The sequence below is a fragment of the Macaca nemestrina genome, chromosome 17, assembly GCF_043159975.1.
Source record: "Macaca nemestrina isolate mMacNem1 chromosome 17, mMacNem.hap1, whole genome shotgun sequence".
NCBI classification, from domain to species: domain Eukaryota; kingdom Metazoa; phylum Chordata; class Mammalia; order Primates; family Cercopithecidae; genus Macaca; species Macaca nemestrina.
Window position 1 is genome coordinate 24,110,400 of NC_092141.1, and position 11,739 is coordinate 24,122,138.

Here is an 11,739-nt window from a genome sequence, read left to right on the forward strand (position 1 = left end):
TGTGCATGCTTCAAGAAGTTCTCGTGCTGTGTTTTTCACCTCCACCAGGTCATTTATGTTCCTTTCTAAACGGGTTATTCTAGTTAGCAGCTCCTCTGACATTTTATCAAAGTTCTCAGTTTCTTTGCATTGGGTTAGAACAGGCTTCTTTAGCTCAGAAGAATTTGTTATTACCTACCTTCTGAAGCCTACTCCTGTCGGTTTGTCCATTTCATCCTCCCTCCAGTTTTGTGCCCTTGCTGGAGAGGTGTTGTGATCATTTGGAGAATAGGCACTCTCACCTTTTGGGAATTCAGAGTTTTTTTTTGTTGATTCTTTCTCGTCTTCATGAGTTTGTCTAGTTTCAGTTTTTGAGATGTTGACCCTTGGATGAGGTTTTTGTGGGGACATATTTGTTGATAATGTTGTTGTTGCATTCTCTTTCTTTGTTTGTTTTTCTTTCAATGTTCAGGTCCTTCTTCTGTAGGGTGGCTGCGGTTTGCTGTGGGTTCACCTCAGGCCTTATTCATCTGGTTTGCTCCCATGCCTGGAGATGTCACTTGAGGAGGCTGGAGAACAGCCAAGATGGGTGTCTCCTTCTTCCCCTGGGATCTTTGACCTCAAGGGGCACCAACCTGATGCCAGTAGGAACACTCTTGTTTAGGGTGTTGACACCCCTGTTGGAGGGTCTCACACAATTGGGTGGCATAGGTAGCAGGACCCATTTAATGAAGTGTTTGTGCCTTGGTGGAGGGGGGTGACCCATGCTGGGGGAAACCCACTCATCTGGGCTGCCCATATTCCTCAGAAATAGTGGGAGGGATCACTAAGTCTGCTGTTCCATGGAAACTATGGTCACCCTATCCCTAGGAGCTCAGGCCCAGAGAAATCAGAGTTTTGTCCCTGAGTCCCTGGCTGGAGTTGTTGGAGTTCCCACAGGGAGGCCCCACCCAGTGAGGAGGGCTGGGTCAGGGTCAGGCCTGAAGCGGCATTCTGGACACAGTCTGCCACAGCTGGTGTGTTGGGCCGTGGGGAATACCTCTTGGGACCAAGCCATCCGGTCTCCCTGGTTCCATCAGGGGAAAAGCCCAGCCTGGAGCTGTAGAGATGGCTGCCATCCTTTCTCCTGCCCTGGGAGCTTAGTGTGTTAGGCAGCTAGCAGGCCCAGTGTTGCCTGCCGCCCCTCCACCAAGGAACTCAGATGGCTTAGACAGCAGGCGGCCACCCCTCCCCACAGGGAACTCAGCAGGTTTAAGCAGATTCTAGCTAAGTGGATGTTGAAAATCTGTGTGGCTCATGGTTAGGACTCTAGGCCCCAGAGGTGTAGACTCACAAGTGGGATATTCCTATTTGTGGGTTACACAGTTCCATGGAAAAAGCAGTTTCCCAGCGTGGGTGGCATACTCACTCACCACTTCCCTTGGCTAGTGGCTGGGGGGTCCCCAGCTCCATGTGCTTCTTAGGTGGCCCACTGTACCACACCACTATTCCTTCCTCTCTGTGGGTCACACCAGCTGCCCAGTCAGTCCTGATGAGAGAACTTGGATACCTTGTTTGCCAGTGCTGAATGCGTATGCTCTTTTGCTTATTTTTGATGGCAGCCTCCAATCAGGGCTGCTTCTAGTTGGCCATCTTGGCCCCGCTCCAAAAATCTGTTTAATTCTTAGTTTTAATACAATCAAATGTATGTATCTTTTATTTTATAGCTAGTAATTTTGTGTCTTGATTAAGAATTTGGTCCCTTTCTCAGGTCATAAAGATATTTGCTTGTATGTATATCTTCTGAATGTTTTAAATTTTGCTGATGTTCGACCAATGCAACCAATGGAGCCAATGCGACCACGCGTGGCGCTGGCATATCCTAGAGCAGACGGTGTGAGCGTGTGTCACTGAGGGCATACAGGGCAATGGTGAAACAAACAATGGTGTCCAATTCGGATTCTTAATCCATTTGGAATTGATTTTTGCTAGTATGAGCTAGGGATCCATTTTCAATTATTTCCATGTATAATAAAAAACCACCATTTCCAGTGAAGACAGGATTTAAATCTGGATCTGTCAAATTTGAAAGCCCATGCTCTTAATCACTATGCTATTCCAGGAAAACAATGACATAGACTGTTCAATAAACAAGCACAAGGCACCAGGGAGCACAGAGGAATAAGGCACGGCTCCTAACTCCACTGTTGCTCCTTAGAAGAAACCAAGGGCTGTGTCAGAGCTCTCTTCAGATGACTTCTTCCCCTTCTAAGGTTTTTTTGTTCGTTTTGTTTTGTTTTTGTTTGTTTGTTTTGAAATGGAGTCTTGCTCTGTCTCCTTGGCTGGAGTGCAGTGGCATGATCCGAGCTTACTGCAACTTCCGCCTCCCAGATTCAAGTGATTCTCGTGCCTCAGGCCCCCAAGTAGCTGGGATTACAGGCATGTACCACCACACTCAGCTAATCTTTTGAATTTTTTGTACACGGGGTTTCACCATACTGGCCTGAGCTCAAGTGATCCACGCGCATTGGCCTCCCAAAGTGTTGGGGTTATAGGTGTGAGACACTATACCCGGGTCCCTGCTAAGTATTATTATAACATATTTCAGCTCATGTTTTGACTTTGACAGATCCACTGATGGGTTCCTATGGGAAACTCTGGGCCTCACTACCTTATGCCTTGCCTCCTTCATTTCCCAAAGGTTAATGTGATGGTGTGAAAAAGAATGTACAGCCAGACAGAGCTGGCCCTAAGACTCAGATCATCCACATGGCAGCCTTGGGGAATTAAACATTTTCTGAAAGTCAGTTTCTTCATCAATAAGATGGGAATAATAATGTTTATCTCACAGGGTAGCTGGGAGATTACAAAAAAAGGTGACACAGACCAGGTAGTCAACAAATATGTTACCCTCTTTTCTGTCCAAAAACTGCTCCTCATCTGCAAGTTACCAAGTGCCACCATTAATACCACTGGCTCCCATTGGTTTATGCCTTTCCTTGCATTTTTTGTCTCCAGCTAGCCTAGTCTTCTTTACCATAGGGCTCCTGCAAGCTGATACCGCATTCCGGGACACTGGTAGCGTCATGGAATTCTGCTCCCAGCAGACATACTGAGTCCACTGTAAACAATGACAGCAGCTCGGCACCAGGGGCCCTCCTGCTGCAGCCTTGCCATCGGCTGGATCCCGGCTCTAGTAGGGGGCCACGTGGGAGACCGGGCCACGGACGGTGTCCCCAGACCCAACCGCCGGGAGTCCCATCTGCAGGACCTCCTTGGGCCGATTGTCACCAGGGGACGGGCAGCTTCAGGGGGCCCCTGGGATCGTCTCAGGACCCCTCATCAGACCCGACTCTGGACCACTCTGGGACAAAAAGGATCACCAGAGCACATCTACGGAGGCAGGCTGGGCCTCGCTACAGCCCAAAATTATCCCATGGGCTTCAAGACGTGGTGTCAGCTGAGAGTTCACTGACCCGTGAGCCCTCTGCCTCCCTCCTTTGAAAGAGCAGTAGGCTGCCATGATTCTGAAGGGTCTGGGGCCCCTTCAAGCTGATGCACTTTCCAGTACACCTGTAAACAATTCCAGGGATGATTTCCAGGTGGCAACAATGCCACCACGCATGGCATTGATGTATCCTGGAGCAGAGTGTCAGAACGTGTCACTGAGGGCATATGGGGAAATGGCGAAAGAAATAACGGTGTCCATTCATGTGCTCAGTAGCAGGGGGGCAAAAGGCACTTTTTCATAAATGCCAGGGAAAATCAAAGAACGCCTGGGATCTAGCAGCAGACAAAAAGTTTCAGGGGGTCATTCCACCGAGGAGCAGAGGGGAGTCTCACTCTCAAGAATGAGACTAGATGTGCAGAGGAAGTGAGACAGCACCTGTCCCAGAAGACAAGGACTTGTCTTTCAAAGGAGGAGGGAGGCAGAGGGCTCAGATGGGTCAGTGAACTTTCAGTTGACAGCAGGCTTTGAGGCCCATGGGATGATTGTGGGCTGCAGCAAGGCCCTGCCTGCCTCACTAGGTGTGCTCAGCCCATGCTGTATCACCCAAAGGGGTCCAGAATCGGATCTGAAGCGGAGTCCTGAGACCCCGGCAGGCACCACGAAGCTCCCCCTCCACCGGTGGAAATCGGCCGACACCGAAGCAGGTTTGGAGAGAGAAACGATCATGACAGGGATCTCCAGGAAGTGTCTCCCTGATGGATTGGGAAATGATCTTTATGGAAGACATTCAGCCAGACCAAGAAGGATCTATGGACCAGAGAAACAGGGGATACACAGCGAGAGGGACGACGGAGCAGAGGCCAGAGCCCAGGCAGGGTACAGCACCGTGCCACCCCCACGGGCTTAAGGGGAGTGGTGCCAAACGGGTGGATTGAAGAGAGAGGCCAGCGTTTCAGTGACTGGCAGTGTAGCCATCTCCTATTCCTGGCTTCCTCTTTCAGCCTGTGTCGTGGTGTGGCTTCTTTTCTCAGAGAAGAGCCCTGAAAAGATGCAAGCCTCTTCTGTGATGTGGGCAGGACAATGAGCTCCCGTGCGGCTGTTGTCCGTGGCTGGAGTGTGTTCGTCTTGATCCCAGAAAAGAGCCTGAACGGGATGGGGATGAGATTTCAACTTCTCTGGGAGCGACGCATCTCCTCACGAGGTAGATGCCTTCAGAAACCCAAGTGAAACCGCCGAGGAAACGGTTGAAAAGGGGACAAACAACCCAGGCAGAGACTCGGAAGGAGGCTGACCAAAGACATGCCGACCGGCAAGAAATCGCTTTTTGGCGCACAGGGCACATTCCTGCAAACACACACACACAGGTCCACCGACAGAGAGAGGGCAAGAAACTCACAGAGAGTGACAGACAGAGAGAGAATCGAAAATGGGAGACACACAAACACACACACACACACACACACACACACACACACACACACACATACACACAGTCATACAGCAGTGGCGCAGAAACAAACATCCCCAAGAGCCGCTGTGGCTAAGGGGTTCGACTCTCGACCACAACGACCCTCGGTTGAGAGAGCAGCCCACGGGCCTGCAGGCCGATCCGACCTCGAGATCCCGGGGACACCACTACTGGGGAGACTCATCCGAACAGTGTCCGGCCGGCCAGAGGCTGGGATGTGGCACAGCTTCTCTTGGACTCCGCCTGTGCTTTCAACAATCTGGTCAGCCCGTTGCCACGACTCCTGGCGTCCGGAGACAATCCTGTGGACCCTGTGGAGAAGTCAAGCTGGAGCCTGGGAGCCCCGACACCCAAGCACTGCCAAGGAGGGCTACTGTTGTCCAAGCGTCGGGGCCTGGTTTCTGTGAAAACCTTCAGAACCACTCAGACAGCGGCCCCCCGCCAGCTGGCGTCTCGAGCATGCGCATTGGCTCGGCCGCCCACCCCGCGCTCCGCTGCGGGCAGTCAGGCTGCGTCCCATTTAAACGATGGCGGCCGCTGGGCGACAGGGGCTCTCCTGCTGCAGCCTTGGCAGCGGCTGGATCCGGGGTCCAGTAGGGGGCCGCGTGGGAGAGGGGGCCGCGGGCGGCGTCCCAGGTCCAAGGCCAAGATCCCCAGGAGTCCTGTCCTCAGGACCTCCTTGGGCCGAATTCCACCGGGGGAGGGGGAGCTTCAGGGCACCTGCTGGGGTCATCTCACGACCCCCCGTCAGATCCGATTCTGGACCCCTCCGGGTGAGAATGGATGCGCTGAGCACATCGACTGAGGCAGGCAGGGTCTCGCTGCAGCCCAGAAACATCCCATGGGCCTCAAGGCGTGGTGTCAGCTGAAAATTCACTGACCCGTGAGCCCTCTGCGTCCCTCCTTTGAAAGAGCAGTGGCCTGCCGTGATTCTGAAGGGCCTGGGGCTCCTTCAAGCTGATTGTGCTTTCCAGGACACGTGTAAACAGGTCCAGGGGCGATTCCGAGGTGGAGCCAATGCGGGGCACTGGCGTCCCCTAGGGCAGATGGGGTGAACGTGTGTCAGTGAGGGCACACGGGGCGATGGCGAAAGAAACACTGGTGTCCAGGCATGTGCCCGGTGGAAGGGGGGCACAGGTGATCTTTCCATGAATGCCAGGGAAAATCAAAGAACGCCTGGGATCTAGCAGCAGGCCAAAAGTTTCAGGGGCTCAGTCCACCCACGAGCAGATGGGAGTCTCACTCTCAGGAATGAGCTTGGATGTGCAGAGGAAAGGTGACAGCACCTGTCTCAGAAGACAAGGACTTGTCTTTCGAAGGAGGAGGGAGGCAGAGGGCTCAGATGGGTCAGGGAACTTTCAGTTGACAGCACGCCTTGAGGCCCATGGGATGATTGCGGGCTGCAGCGAGGCCCTGCCCGCCTCACTAGGTGTGCTCAGCCCATGCTTTCTCACACGGAGGGGTCCAGAATCGGATCTGAAGCGCTGTCCTGAGACCCCAGCAGGCGCCCTGAAGCTCCCCCTCCCCCGGTGGAAATCGGCCCAAACCGAAGCAGGTTTGGAGAGAGAAACGATCATGACAGGGATCTCCAGGAAGTGTCTCCCTGATGGACTGGGAAATGATCCTCATGGAAGACATCCAGCCAGACCAAGAAGCATCGATGCCCCTGAGAAACAGGGGATACACAGCCAGAGGGACGACGGAGCAGAGGCCGGAGCCCAGGCAGGGTACAGCACCATGCAACCCCCACAGGCTTAAGGGGAGTGGTGCCTAACGGGTGGCTGGTCCAGTGAGGCCAGCGTTGCAGTGACTGGGATTGTGGCCATCTCCCATTCCCGGCTTCCTCTTTCAGCCTGTGTCGTGGTGTGGCTTCTTTTCTCAGAGAAGAGCCCTGAAAAGATGCAAGCCTCTTCTGTGATGTGGTCCTGCTCCTCTCCTGCGGGACAATGAGCTCCCGTGCGGCTGTTGTCCGTGGCTGGAGTGTGTTCGTGTTGATCCCAGAAAAGAGGCCGCACGGGATGGGGATGAGATTTCAACTGCTCTGGGAGCCACGCATCTCCTCACGTGGTCGAGGCCTTCAGAAACCCAAGTGGAACCGCCGAGGAAACGGTTGAAAAGGGGACACACGACCCAGGCAGAGACTCGGAAGGACGCTTACCAAAGACATGCCGACCGGCAAGAAATCTCTTTTTGGCGCACAGGGCACATTGCTGCAAACACACACACACACACACACACACACACACACACACACACACACTCTTACACGTCAACCGACAGAGGGCAAGAAACTCACAGAAAGTGACAGACAGAGAGAATCGAAAATGGGAGACACACACACACACACACACACAGTCATAGAGCAGGGGCGCAGAAACAAACACCCCCAGGCAGCCGCTGTGGCTACGGGGTTCGACTCTCGACCAGAACGACCCTCGGTTGAGAGAGCAGCCCACGGGCCTGCAGTCCGACCTGTCCTCGCGATCCCGGGGGCACGACCTCTGGGGAGACTCACCCGAACAGCGTCGGAGCGGGCCTGAGGCTGGGATGCGGCGCTGCTTCCCTCGGACTCCGCCTGTGCTTTCAACAATCTGGTCAACCCTTTGCCACGACTCCGGGCTTCCGAAGACAGTCCTGTCGACCCCGTGGAGAGGTCAGCCGGGAGCCTCGGAGCCCCGACACCCAAGCACGGCCACGGAGGGCTCCTGTTTGCCAAGCGTCGGGGCGTGGTTTCCGTGACAACCGTGGGAACCACTGTGACGGTTGCCCCCCGCCCGCTCGCGCCTCACGCATGCGCATTGTCTCGGCCGCCCCGCGCTCCGCTGCGGGCAGACAGGCTGCGTCCCCTTTAAAGGATGGCGGCCGCTGGGCGCCAGGGACTCTCCTGCTGCAGCCTTGGCAGCGGCTGGATCCGGGGTCCGGTAGGGGGCCGCGTGGGAGAGGGGGCCGCGGGCGGCGTCCCAGGTCCAAAGCCAAGATCCCCAGGAGTCCTGAACTCAGGAACTCCTTGGGCCGATTTCCACCGGGGGAGGGGGAGCTTCAGGGCACCTGCTGGGGTCATCTCACTACCCCCCGTCAGATCCGATTCTGGACCCCTCCGCGTGAGAATGGATGCGCTGAGCACATCGACTGAGGCAGGCAGGGCCTCGCTGCAGCCCAGAAACATCCCATGGGCCTCAAGGCGTGGTGTCAGCTGAAAATTCACTGACCCGTGAGCCCTCTTCGTCCCTCCTTTGAAAGAGCAGTGGCCAGCCGTGATTCTGAAGGGCCTGGGGCTCCTTCAAGCTGATTGTGCTTTCCAGGACACGTGTAAACAGGTCCAGCGCGATTCCGAGGTGGAGCCAATGCGGGGCACTGGCGTCCCCTAGGGCAGATGGGATGAACGTGTGTCAGTGAGGGCACACGGGGCGATGGGAAAGAAACACTGGTATCCAGGCATGTGCCCGGTGGAAGGGGGGCACAGGTGATCTTTCCATGAATGCCAGGGAAAATCAAAGAACGCCTGGGATCTAGCAGCAGGCCAAAATTTCAGGGGCTCAGTCCACCCACGAGCAGATGGGAGTCTCACTCTCAGGAATGAGACTGGATGTGCAGAGGAAAGGCGACAGCACCTGTCTCAGAAGACAAGGAATTGTCTTTCGAAGAAGGAGGGAGGCAGAGTGCTCAGATGGGTCAGTGCACTTTCAGTTGACAGCACGCCATGAGTCCCATGGGATGTTTGCGGGCTGCAGCGAGGCCCTGCCCGCCTCACTAGGTGTGCTCAGCCCATGCTTTCTCACACGGAGGCGTCCAGAATCGGATCTGAATCGGTGTCCTGAGACCCCAGCAGGCGTCCTGAAGCTCCCCCTCCCCCGGTGGAAATCGGCCCAAACAGAAGCAGGTTTGGAGAGAGAAACGATCATGACAGGGATCTCCAGGAAGTGTCTCCCTGATGGACTGGGAAATGATCCTCATGGAAGACAGCCAGCTAGACCAAGAAGCATCTATGCCCCTGAGAAACAGGGGGTACACAGCCAGAGGGACGACGGAGCGAAGGCCATAGCCCAGACAGGGTACAGCACCATGCCACCCCCACAGGATTCAGGGGAGTGGTGCCTAACGGGTGGCTGGTCCAGTGAGGCCAGCGTTGCAGTGACTGGGATTGTGGCCATCTCCCATTCCCGGCTTCCTCTTTCAGCCTGTGTCGTGGTGTGGCTTCTTTGCTCAGAGAAGAGCCCTGAAAAGATGCAAGCCTCTTCTGTGATGTGGGCCTGCTCCTCTCCTGCGGGACAATGAGCTCCCGTGCGGCTGTTGTCCGTGGCTGGAGTGTGTTCGTCTTGATCCCAGGAAAGAGGCCGCACGGGATGGGGATGAGATTTCCACTGCTCCGGGAGCCACGCATCTCCTCACGTGGTCGAGGCCTTCAGAATCCCAAGTGGAACCGCCGAGGAAACGGTTGAAAAGGGGACACACGACCCAGGCAGAGACTCGGAAGGACGCTTACCAAAGACATGCCGACCGGCAAGAAATCGCTTTTTGGCGCTCAGGACACATTGCTGCAAATACACACACACACACAGACACACACTCTTAAACGTCAACCGACAGAGGAGGGCAAGAAACTCACAGAGAGTAACAGGCAGAGAGTATCGAAAATGGGAGACACACACACACACACACACACACACACACACACACACTCTTAAGCGTCAACCGACAGAGGAGGGCAAGAAACTCACAGAGAGTGATAGACAGAGAGAATCGAAAATGGGAGACACACACAAAAACACACACACACACACACACACACACACACACACAGTCATAGAGCAGGGGCGCAGAAACAAACACCCCCAGGCAGCCGCTGTGGCTACGGGGTTCGACTCTCGACCAGAACGACCCTCGGTTGAGGGAGCAGCCCACGGGCCTGCAGGCCGACCCGTTCTCGCGATCCCGGGGGCACGACTTCTGGGGAGACTCACCCGAACAGCGTCCGGGCGGGCCTGAGGCTGGGATGCCGCGCTGCTTCCCTCGGACTCCGCCTGTGCTTTCAACAATCTGGTCAACCCTTTGCCACGACTCCTGGCGTCCGAAGACAGTCCTGTCGACCCCGTGGAGAGGTCAGGCTGAAGCCTCGGAGCCCCGACACCCAAGCACGGCCACGGAGGGCTCCTGTTTGCCAAGCGTCGGGGCGTGGTTTCCGTGACAACCGTGAGAACCACTGTGATGGCAGCCCCACGCCCGCTCGCGCCTCGCGCATGCGCATTGGCTCGGCCGCCCCGTGCTCCGCTGCGGGCAGACAGGCTGCGTCCCCTTTAAACGATGGCGGCCGCTGGGCGCCGGGGCTCTCCTGCTGCAGCCTTGGCAGCGGCTGGATCCGGGGTCCGGTAGGGGGCCGCGTGGGAGAGGGGGCCGCGGGCGGCGTCCCAGGTCCAAAGCCAAGATCCCCAGGAGTCCTGTCCTCAGGAACTCCTTGGGCCGATTTCCACCGGGGGAGGGGGAGCTTCAGGGCACCTGCTGGGGTCATCTCACGACCCCCCGTCAGATCCGATTCTGGACCCCTCCGGGGGTGAATGTATGCGCTGAGCACATCGACTGAGGCAGGCAGGGCCTCGCTGCAGCCCAGAAACATCCCATGGGCCTCAAGGCGTGGTGTCAGCTGAAAATTCACTGACCCGTGAGCCCTCTTCGTCCCTCCTTTGAAAGAGCAGTGGCCTGCCGTGATTCTGAAGGGCGTGGGGCTCCTTCAAGCTGATTGTGCTTTCCAGGACACGTGTAAACAGGTCCAGCGCGATTCCGAGGTGAAGCCAATGCGGGGCACTGGCGTCCCCTAGGGCAGATGGGGTGAACGTGTGTCAGTGAGGGCACACGGGGCGATGGCGAAAGAAACACTGGTGTCCAGGCATGTGCCCGGTGGAAGGGGGGCACCGGTGATCTTTCCATGAATGCCAGGGAAAATCAAAGAACGCCTGGGATCTAGCAGCAGGCCAAAAGTTTCAGGGGCTCAGTCCACCCACGAGCAGATGGGAGTCTCACTCTCAGGAATGAGACTGGATGTGCAGAGGAAAGGCGACAGCACCTGTCTCAGAAGACAAGGACTTGTCTTTCGAAGGAGGAGGGAGGCAGAGTGCTCAGATGGGTCAGTGAACTTTCAGTTGACAGCATGCCTTGAGGCCCATGGGATGATTGCGGGCTGCAGCGAGGCCCTGCCCGCCTCACTAGGTGTGCTCAGCCCATGCTTTCTCACACGGAGGGGTCCAGAATCGGATCTGAAGCGCTGTCCTGAGACCCCAGCAGGCGCCTTGAAGCTCCCCCTCCCCCGGTGGAAATCGGCCCAAACCGAAGCAGGTTTGGAGAGAGAAACCATCATGACAGGGATCTCCAGGAAGTGTCTCCCTGATGGACTGGGAAATGATCCTCATGGAAGACATCCAGCCAGACCAAGAAGCATCTATGCCCCTGAGAAACAGGGGATACACAGCCAGAGGGACGACGGAGCAGAGGCCAGAGCCCAGGCAGGGTACAGCACCATGACACCCCCAGAGACTTAAGGGGAGTGGTGCCTATCGGGTGGCTTGTCCAGTGAGGCCAGCGTTGCAGTGACTGGGATTGTGGCCATCTCCCATTCCCGGCTTCCTCTTTCAGCCTGTGTCGTGGTGTGGCTTCTTTTCTCAGAGAAGAGCCCTGAAAAGATGCAAGCCTCTTCTGTGATGTGGTCCTGCTCCTCTCCTGCGGGACAATGAGCTCCCGTGCGGCTGTTGTCCGTGGCTGGAGTGTGTTCGTCTTGATCCCAGGAAAGAGGCCGCACGGGATGGGGATGAGATTTCCACTGCTCCGGGAGCGACGCATCTCCTCACGTGGTCGAGGCCTTCAGAAACCCAAG

At 56.2% G+C, this 11,739-nt stretch overlaps 1 long non-coding RNA gene across 1 annotated transcript; it reads right to left on the reverse strand.

Annotated features, from left to right (window-relative positions):
- Nucleotides 1–4,145: 4,145 nt before the first annotated feature.
- On the reverse strand, nucleotides 4,146–7,564 carry LOC139359494 (uncharacterized). Its single transcript, XR_011615532.1, has 2 exons — nucleotides 7,393–7,564; nucleotides 4,146–5,188 (listed from the first exon to the last, which is right to left on the reverse strand). It is a non-coding gene; the product is annotated as an uncharacterized lncRNA (long non-coding RNA).
- Between the last annotated feature and the right edge of the window lie 4,175 nt (nucleotides 7,565–11,739).